The sequence below is a fragment of the Poromitra crassiceps genome (genome assembly GCF_964638095.1).
Source record: "Poromitra crassiceps genome assembly, chromosome: 12".
In the NCBI taxonomy this organism is placed as follows: Eukaryota; Metazoa; Chordata; class Actinopteri; order Beryciformes; family Melamphaidae; genus Poromitra; species Poromitra crassiceps.
This window is the reverse complement of record NC_139632.1, coordinates 16,662,656-16,672,655: the sequence shown is the minus strand read 5'-3', so window position 1 is coordinate 16,672,655 and position 10,000 is coordinate 16,662,656. Positions and strand designations below refer to the sequence as shown.

At 49.7% G+C, this 10,000-nt stretch overlaps 1 protein-coding gene across 1 annotated transcript in view; it reads left to right on the top strand.

The window, feature by feature from the left end:
* Window positions 1-10,000, top strand: part of ncanb (neurocan b) — a gene marked incomplete at both ends in the record, with an annotated part of 109,052 nt that overhangs the window by 80,270 nt on the left and 18,782 nt on the right. The window lies entirely within an intron of this gene.

Here is a 10,000-nt window from a genome sequence, read left to right as displayed (position 1 = left end):
ACCTGTATCAGGATTCTCAATTTGAACATCGTGTTTCTGTACAACCAACCTGGAAAAGCAATTGCTACACTAATTTTATGCCAGGCCATATTAGTTCAGTATCTGTCTTTATAAATTGGTTGGCGTCACACAGCTCTGCCCTGCCGGGGAAGCTGCGTTCAGGGGGAATTAGTTGCTCTTCTGTTTTCTAACATCGAGAGAAGATCGGCGGCAGAGGAGGAGATCGACGAGGAAGATGACGAGGAGAAGCAGGTGGTCGAGGGTGTGGGAGTGGAGTGATGAAGATGTGTCTGATGGGGGGGGGGGGGGTGATGAGGACGGAGGAGGAGATGATGGAGGGACAGGGCGATGAGAAGCGGGGGACAGAGGGAGGATGCATGCAGGGTTGGGGGAGTAGTGGCTGGGGAGGAGTGGGTGGAGGGATGAAGATGAGTGATGTGTAACTGGAGGTGAATCGAGGAGGAGGAGGAAGCAGTGGAGGGGGAGAGGGAGAGAGGGAGCGTTTTAGACAGAACACCTGCGCCCAGCTGGTTCTGTCTGTCATTGCGGGAATTCCCCTGAGAGAAGGAGGCAGTGAAGGAGGCTCTGCGCCAGCTGCATGTTACACGGAAACATGGCCGACACGTCAGCCACATGCAACACCGAGGAATACCCAGAGCATGTGTACACACGGTAAAGGCATGGGGTTGTGCTGGGATGAAAGGGAAGATGGAAAAGGTTTAGAGGTCAACTTACTTTCCTTGGTAGTGGAAACACAACTGAATTATGTAGAGTGTACATCTCTTAAAACACAAGACTTAAAATAGCACAATTAAAATTTAAAGAAGGCAAACAAAGGTGGAGAGTAGGGATGAGAGAGAGCTTGAGATTGTAGAGACGTGTGGCATCCTGGAGGAGGAGAGAGAGGGGACAGGCGAGAGGAGGAGGAGAGAGAGAGGGGGCAGGGGAGAGGAGGAGGAGAGAGAGGGGGGGCAGGGGAGAGGAGGAGGAGAGAGAGAGAGGACAGGGGAGAGGAGGAGGAGAGAGAGAGAGGACAGGGGAGAGGAGGAGGAGGAGAGAGAAGGGACAGGGGAGAGGAGGAGGAGAGAGAGGGGGCAGGGGAGAGGAGGAGGACAGGGGAGAGGAGGAGGAAGAGAGAGAAGGGACAGGGGAGAGGAGGAGGAAGAGAGAGAAGCGACAGGGGAGAGGAGGAGGAGAGAGAGAGGGGACAGGGGAGAGGAGGAGGAGAGAGAGAGAGGACAGGGGAGAGGAGGAGGAGAGAGAGGGGGCAGGGGAGAAGAGGAGGAGAGAGAGAGAGGACAGGGGAGAGGAGGAGGAGAGAGAGAGGGGGCAGGGGAGAGGAGGAGGAGAGAGAGAGGACAGGGGAGAGGAGGAGGAGAGAGAGAGGGGGCAGGGGAGAGGAGGAGGAGAGAGAGAGAGAGGACAGGGGAGAGGAGAGGAGGAGGAGAGAGAGAGGGACAGGGGAGAGGAGGAGGAGAGAGAGGACAGGGGAGAGGAGGAGGACAGAGAGGGGCAGGGGAGAGGAGGAGGAGAGAGGACAGGGGAGAGGAGGAGGAGAGAGAGAGAGGACGGGAGAGGAGGAGGAGAGAGAGAGAGGGCAGGGGAGAGGAGGAGGAGAGAGAGAGGACAGGGGAGAGGAGGAGGAGAGAGGACAGGGGAGAGGAGGAGGAGAGAGAGAGAGGACAGGGGAGAGGAGGAGGAGAGAGAGAGGGAGAGGAGGAGGAGAGACAGAGGGGGCAGGCGAGAGGAGGAGGAGAGAGAGGGGACAGGGGAGAGGAGGAGGAGAGAGAGAGAGGGCAGGCGAGAGGAGAAGGAGAGAGAGGGGACAGGGGACAGGAGGAGGAGGAGAGAGAGGGGGCAGGGGAGAGGAGGAGGAGAGAGAGGACAGGGGAGAGGAGGAGGAGAGAGAGAGGGGCAGGGGAGAGGAGGAGGAGAGAGAGGACAGGGGAGAGGAGGAGGAGAGAGAGAGGGGCAGGGGAGAGGAGGAGGAGAGAGAGAGCGGCAGGGGAGAGGAGGAGAGAAGGAGAGAAATATATTGGATGCTTTATGGACTGCATGGAATTATATGAAACCATAAAGCCAAGTTCTACTGGTTCAGCACCACCTTTAGCCTCATCTCTCTGTAGAGTTGTGACTTTGAATATTCACGCTCTCTCCTGCTCTGGTCTGGCCTGATCTGGATCTCTGAGGGCAGAGCAATCTACAGAGAGGTGGGAGTGAGGGAGAGTCAAGCAGGAGGTATACCTGCTGTGGAAACTAGGTTTTTGGCAGGTTCTTGGCGACAAAATGACATGACAAAGTGTTTGCAGGCTTGCTGGCCAAAGTAGTTGAATTCTTCCCATTTTTCTCAGGTCTGGTTCTTCTTGTTATGGTCATGGGCATCCGTTTGTGTGGAGCATAAATAAAGTAAGAGAACAAAGCTGCAGTGAGTAGACACCAAATGTCTGCAGCAACGTGTTCTACCGTGTTTCTCTTTCGGGCAAGTTGGACTTTGATGCAAGTGTGACGCCTCCTTGAGAGGGCAGGAGATAAAAGATTGAGATCTAGAAATCACGCTATGAGTACATATGTACACATTACATATGTCCACATGCTGTTTACATAATGTACACTCTGCTGTTCTTTACTTAATGGCCTTCAATATGACGCATCGCATGCACACTATAGAATACAGTTATCTCTCTCTCTCTCTCTCTCTCTCTCCTCTCTCTCTCTCTCTCGTCTCTTTTTCTTCCTTTCACACAGACACACACAAACATACCTTGATGTCCTCTCTGACATGCACTGCAGCTGTGTGCGTAACGTTACAGTACATTCCACTCGGGCCCCCGTTGCGTTGTTGTCTTCATGGTTGATCGGGAGCAGCGTGGCGGAGGGGGTAAGCCTACACCGCCTCCGCCTGCTGCTCCTGGCTTTATCTCTCGCCCGCTGAATTCAGCTGTGAAAAGTACAATTCACAACAGGCGGCGCTCCCTGATCTCAGCGTGATCTCCACAGAGAGGCCTGGACTGTGACACGAAGAGCGGAAATGAACTCGACAAACTCATTCGTTCCACTGAGACTTCTATCCATTTTAATGTCACCCGAGTGTTCCCTGTCTCACTAACCTCGTCCAGCTCTCTGTCTCATCTGCCGCAATTGATGGCGGCGTGTGCGACGCGTGCACGGGCGGGCGCGCCCACGTGCGTGTGTGTGTGTGTGTGTGTGTGTGTGTGTGTGTGTGTGTGTGTGTGTGTGTGTGTGTTCAAGTGTATGTGTTGTGATCTGAAAGCCTTAGATGCTAGGTAGCCTCAGTCCACTGGCTCCCTCTGGCCTGTTACCATGGTGATCCTATCTGAGAGTCTAGTGAATATACTGAGAGAAGAAGAGGAAGAAGAGAAGAGAGAGAGAATTTATATAATTTGATGATAAGAAGAAGAAGGAGAAGAAGAAGAAGGAGGAGAAGAAGAAGAAGAAGGAGGAGAAGAAGAAATATTTTTATTTCAATTGCATTTGCCTTGTTGATTTCTCTGAAACCCTCTTAATTTTAATAGTTGATCTTGTATTTATTGATGGTTTGACTCTAAAGCTAAAGATTATTATCACATTATTGACCCATTACCTCCACCAAGGAGGTTATGTTTTCGGTGCCGTTTGTCAGCAGGATTACGGAAAAACGACTGACCTGATTTTCATAAACTTGGCAGGGTGTAGCATGGGCCAAAATAACCCATCAGATTTGGGAGCGGATCCGGATCCAACTCACAAACCAGCATTAATAGTGAATAATAATGAGCATTGGCGGAGCTCTGCGCTCTCCGAGTGCCCTTCTAGTTCTAAATAGAATATTTGCTCAAATTTGTAGCCAAGTTTTGAGCAGCATTCCAAATATTTTCATAATTAGCAGTATGGTTGCACTGTAGATGGCTCAGAGCCGTGTGATACTTAAACAGAATGTGTATTTAAAAGAATGAGGTCACACTCACACAGTGAATATTTTCTATATTCAAGACACAATATAATCTAGCTTTAATATATAAATACCTTGCAGTCGAGTGTGGCCTCGTTCTTTTGAGTAATAAGCAGTAATAAAGAGATGTTTGTTGAGGAGAATAGGCAGTTGGGATTAGAATAAAAAAGTCAGTCCTTTGTCAATTGATTCGCTCTGCTCTCATAGCGCTGAAACGGATGGCTGAGCCTGCGCTTGCTATTTTAAAATCATGCTGTTTTATTTGGCAGAAACCAAACCGTGCCGTTCCTCAGCCTGGCTCAAGTGAACTAAGGCTGTTCCTCAGCCTGGCTCAAGTGAACTAAGGCTGTTCCTCAGCCTGGCTCAAGTGAACTAAGGGAAACAAGTAGTTACTTCTCTCCAGTATCCTCCTTTCTTCTCTCGCTCCTGTCTTTTTATCCGTCATTCATACTTGTTTGCTTTCAATTTTCCATCACTTTTTCTAGGAAAAAAAGATCATATGTAATGTGAGGATGGTTTTGTTACTTTGCTATTCCACTCCTGACACCTCTTGCTACTGTTTGCCCCCTTTCTCCTTTTCTCACTACCTTTCTGCTGCTTCTTGCATCTTTCCATGACTCTCATCTCTGGCACACCACAGGAGGCTCTGTCACGCTGTGTGTGTGTGTGTGTGTGTGTGTGTGTGTGTGTGTGTGTGTGTGTGTGTGTGTGTGTGTGTGTGTGTGTGTGTGATGCTTCAACTTTTATGAGGGCAGAGGCCTGTTGCGTACACTGACACTCACACAGGCAACTGTACACACACACACACACACACACACACACACACACACACACACACACACACACACACACACACATACATATCCACCCACACATTCCTCTACTTCATGTTTCTCTTCCTCTTTGACGACATACTGAGATATTTTTTGCCCCCAAATGCATTATGACACACACACACACACACACACACACACACACACACACACACACACACACACACACACACACACACACACACACACACACACACACACACACACACACACACACACACACACACACACACACACACACACACCACAGTGTAGAGACATGTGCCCTTCCTGAAATCAACAGGGTTTCTTTACTCAGTAGTTAGGTGCCACGCGCAACAAGCAGCTGTGACAGGATCAACTTGAAAAGGTGGTCTGGGGAGCGCTTTGGTGAGGATAAACTCCAGGCATACAGTAGTTGATGATGCAAGTGCACTCTGTTCCGTGTCCGAGCGCGGAAGAAATGTTGTAATGTGAAAGTTGACCAGCGGGGGAGAGGGGAGGGGGGCAATCGTTCCCGGGTGCGGAACGGAACAGAACGAAAGCAATCGTTCCCAGTGAGAAAGCACCCTTATAGAGCTGCTGGCCGTAGCTAATAAATGAGTCATCTCTCTCTCTCCCTCTCTCTGTCTCTCTCTCTCTCCCTCTATCTCTATTTCTCTGTTTCCTACCAGAACAAATAATCTACTAATTGAAAATAAAAGGAAGTGTTCAAAGGATTGCGTAGCTAATTAATCCCGGTGAAGAATGGTGTTTTGTGCCGCCTGAAACTCGCAGAGACGGCCGGCTCGGGAGCTCGTTCCCGTTTCATCCGTCTTCTCCTCCGCCCCCTCTCCATTCCTCTTCCTGCTTCCATACTGTACTGCTGGATTATGAATATTTATTCTGTTTGTTTGCGAGAGAGGGAAGTGCTAAATCCTGCGCGGGCCGCTCGGCTGGTACGGGCGGGCCGGGCATGATTTGCGACTGCGGCCTCGCAGAGTACCGAGGCTAACAACACCCAGGCCAGAAATGTTCCATGGCGGGATGGAAAGCCCTTGGAAACAGCAGTGAGAAGAACATTTGACATTACAAGTGCCCATTCAAAAGCATTTCAATAAATCTGTTCCAGGCAGGGTCGCAACTCTTGGAGGCAGGGTGGCCTGGGCAACACTGATACTGATACTGACACACACATACTCACATGCACGCACAAATCACACGCACAACACACGGGAGTGATAGCCTAAACCAACCGGTCACGTCTGGCCTCAAGCCCTGGGAGGGCTTTAAGCAGAAACTGCAAAGTGGAAGAACCAATCAGCGACTGTGCTCAGTGCCCTGTGATTGACAGCGCAAGTTGGCCAATCAGGAACGCCACTAGCACTGCACTAACAAAACAGTAATGGCCGCCTCCTTGCCTGAACGTCTCGAGGAGTAATGTCAATGTTTGTCGAGTTTAAACAGCCATGAAGTGCAGTTATTGCAGAAATAGACTCAATAACAATTATTGAGCTGCCCCCTTTATGTTAGCGGACGGGACATGAACTAAACAATCAAAGTGCACGTCAAATACATTTTCCCCAAACATGGTTTTATTTCTAAAAGTCGCTTCGGTAGCTCGCTATGGCAGCGCATCGCTGCTGCGACCTACAGAAGCCCCTACATCACTTTACCAGCCAATCTTGATTGGCTGGTAAAAGGCGAATCCTCCACCTCTGTCATTTAGGTAGTTCTTATCAGACATGTTCAAGTGCTTATTTTTCTGATACGTTTGTTTTTAAAAAGGGCTGATTGGCAGCTGTGACAGCCACTCTCAAACCTCCGTCAGACAGCGGCACGGCTGAGGGGGCTCAGCCCGACTCAACTGTGCAGACTCCGGTTGCAAATGACGTTAAACAAGCAAGACGTTAAACAAGGCTGCTCGCTGAAATGAGATACTTTTGGCTTCACTTTTACATAGTGGTAGGAAGTGGAGACACGTTGTCCATATATTATACAGTCAATGAATGGTCTGTACACCCTTCATACACATAGTTTTGCTCTGTAATAGCACATAATGATGGTACTTTTTCAAGGGTAACAGGTCATTTGAGTCCTTGAAACGATAACATTTTGATGGACTGGAGATATTGCCTAAATGGACTTCAGGTAATTACATTATCTTTTTAAAAATAGATGTGTGCATCTGCCAGTCAACCCCCTTCTTATTTCTAATCATTATTTCCAAAAGTAGAGGGCTGCTAATGTGCTGATGGAGGTCAAGTGCATTTCACATTGAATTTAGTCACTCATGCTTGAAATACCTTTTCGGGTTTCTGTGACCCGGTTCTGTTAGGCTTCAGACTGGTATTGGTCAGCATTGGGTGACACTTTGGCCTCATCTTGTCATTTGGTGCTGGAGGGGCCCGTTCTTGCGATCCCGTTGGACAGTTAGATATGGCAGTCAGCTTCGGAGGCGGAGAGGGAAGGCATCTGAGTTTGCTAACTTTGCCGTTTTCTACTGCGCATCTCCAGGGACGGCCCGTGACGCTGCGCTGCCGCTCTGAGTCCTCACTGTTACTGCCGCCGTCAGATTGGCGACTCAGCAGAAAGACAGACGCTGCCAGATTAAATTTGGCGCATCCTCCGGGTCGTTAGAGGCTATTAATGCTAATGAAGATTCATGCTTTGTAATAACATGTCGAGAGGGACACGTGCCATGACTGAGAAGAGAGCGAGCCGGAGCTGCCGGGGGTCCGAGTGTGTGCACACACACACACACACACACACACACACAGAGCAAAAGAGCCTCTCGCGGTACACACACTCGCACACAAACACACTCTCTCTCTCTCTCTCTCTCTCACACACACACACACACACACACACACACACACACACACACACACACACACACACACACACACAGGCGTGTATACACAGAAAGTATCCCCGAAGTTTTGCATAAAGCTGGCAGACACTGGTGAAACAGAATAAAAGCGAGGCATCTCTCTCTCTCTCTCTCTCTCTCTCTCTCTCTCTCTCTCTCAGTCCATATGCTATTGTGTTCACCACTTGCCAAGTCTAGGAGAAGAAGGCTGGAGAGATGAGGGGGAGAAATTATTCTCATTCAAGGTGCTTAATTAGTGAGTGTTTGCGGAGCAACCTGTCATTCCCCCCCCCCCCCCAGATGAAATGAAGCTTATGTAGAAGAGAAACAAACTGTGAAGAAAGGAGAGCGAGGGGAGATCGAGGCAGGTTTAGCAGTAGATGGAAAGAGACGGAGGGTAAGACAGTCTGTTCCTCTTCCGTGCACTAATGAACAGTAGGTATCTTCTCGTCTGGTGGAGAAGGAGGAACACAGTGCTGCCGGCTGTGCCAGAGGTTTATGGGACTTTAGTACTTTCCAGGGAAACTTTCCAACTCCTCTGACAGCAAAGTGATGAATCCACGCTTGTACTATTGCACTCTCTTTTGTTTTCCCTTTACTGTTATCTCAGTAACCAATTAGACACTGAGGGCCTGTGACCTCTGACCTGCTCGAGCCCCTACAGAAGAACAGCGGACAGGTTGCAGACGTGCACAAATAGGTGCGTGCCCTCATACCTATTTATACGTGTCTGCTGTCCTCATGTTGAGACTAATTACGTACTGAGAGACTGTGACCCGCGCGGTCTGGACAGGACGCAGACGTGCACGAATAGGTGTGCCAATTAGACTTATTTATTTATGTGTGTACGCGAGGCTGTCTTCACCTTACATTAATTACACACAGGACCTCCGCTCTCTTTAGAGACAAACTGAACAGGATGCAGGCACACATGAATATGTATGAGCGTATGAGCTTGTTTATGCGTGTGCCGTCCCCACCTTACACTAATTGACTGAAGGACCGCGGCCCCCCGGCCACTTAGACAAACCGGACTGGATGTGTGCGCGCGTTCGAATCCCTGTGCGTATTTTGCCTACTTACAGGTGTCCTCCTCACCTTCACCTCGGCTCCCTCCATCAGCATCGCTCTGCAAAGACAGGTCTATCGGCCAATTATGCAGAATGAGCGTTCAGACTAGCGTCAGTCATTCATGTTACAGTCTCTCCTGTAACATCCATTACAGCTAATTGTGAGAATCACACGATTAGGCCTTTCCATTAATGAACACTGCACTAGTAATAACCAGTAATGATTCCACGACCGCTCTTCCTCACCTTCTACGGTACCTCTGGGGCCAGCAGCAGATCCTCCCTCCTCTTCCTATGTCTCTCTCTCTCTCTCTCTCTCTCTCTCTCTCTCTCCCTTTGCCTCTCTGCTGTCGTCCGCCCTCGCAAATGGCACACTGGAGCTGTCAGTCTTCAAAGAGAGTGAGGCAGGGAGGAGGTAGCATGGCAGCACACGCGTGTAGAGCACGCGCACACGTCGTCACGTCGTTTCATCATCCAGCGGCTCTGAGAAGCCGCGGTGCAGAAATATCACTCGGTGATGTGGATAAACGACCCAATCAGTCAACTGGAAGTGTATGGCCTTTTATTTCCTAACTGCTGCTCATTCAGCCACCGTGAATATTAATCGCTGAAATGGCCCCTCCCCCTCCCCCACCTCCCTCAGACTGACGGAAGAAAAATGGCGAAAAAGAGGACGACTCGAGTAAAGTCTAAATATTGGAAGACGTTGATGTGACTTGGGGCTTTGAGCCTCACTGTCAACGGAGAGGCGGAGGAAATCAGCGGTTTAAGATCTGATGGGGGAAACATGTCTGTTTAGTTTTGATCTTCTCCTCTCTCTCTCTCTCTTTCCATTTCTCTTTCTGTCTTTCATCCTGTTGTTTTTTCAAGCCTCTCCCTCACCTACCTCGCGCTCTAGCCTGCATCTCACTGCTCTTGCTGCACATGGCTTTCCGTCCCTCCCCCCCCTAACTCTCCTCTCTCTGTTCCTGTACATAACAACCCCTTCCACACCTTTATGAGCCAAAATGGACCCACTCCCAATGCTGATATAATGTACTGTACCAGCCGCCATGTGGCCAAACAAGTTATTAGCAAGGTACCAGGACTGATGGCAGAGTAGGAGAGCAGCGTACACTGACTTTGGCCCCATGAGGCCAGTGGTAACAGCAGTGACATACACTGACTTTGGCCCCATGAGGCCAGTGGTAACAGCAGTGACATACACTGACTTTGGCCCCATGAGGCCAGCAGTAACAGCAGTGACATACACTGACTTTGGCCCCATGAGGCCAGCAGTAACAGCAGTGACATACACTGACTTTGGCCCCATGAGGCC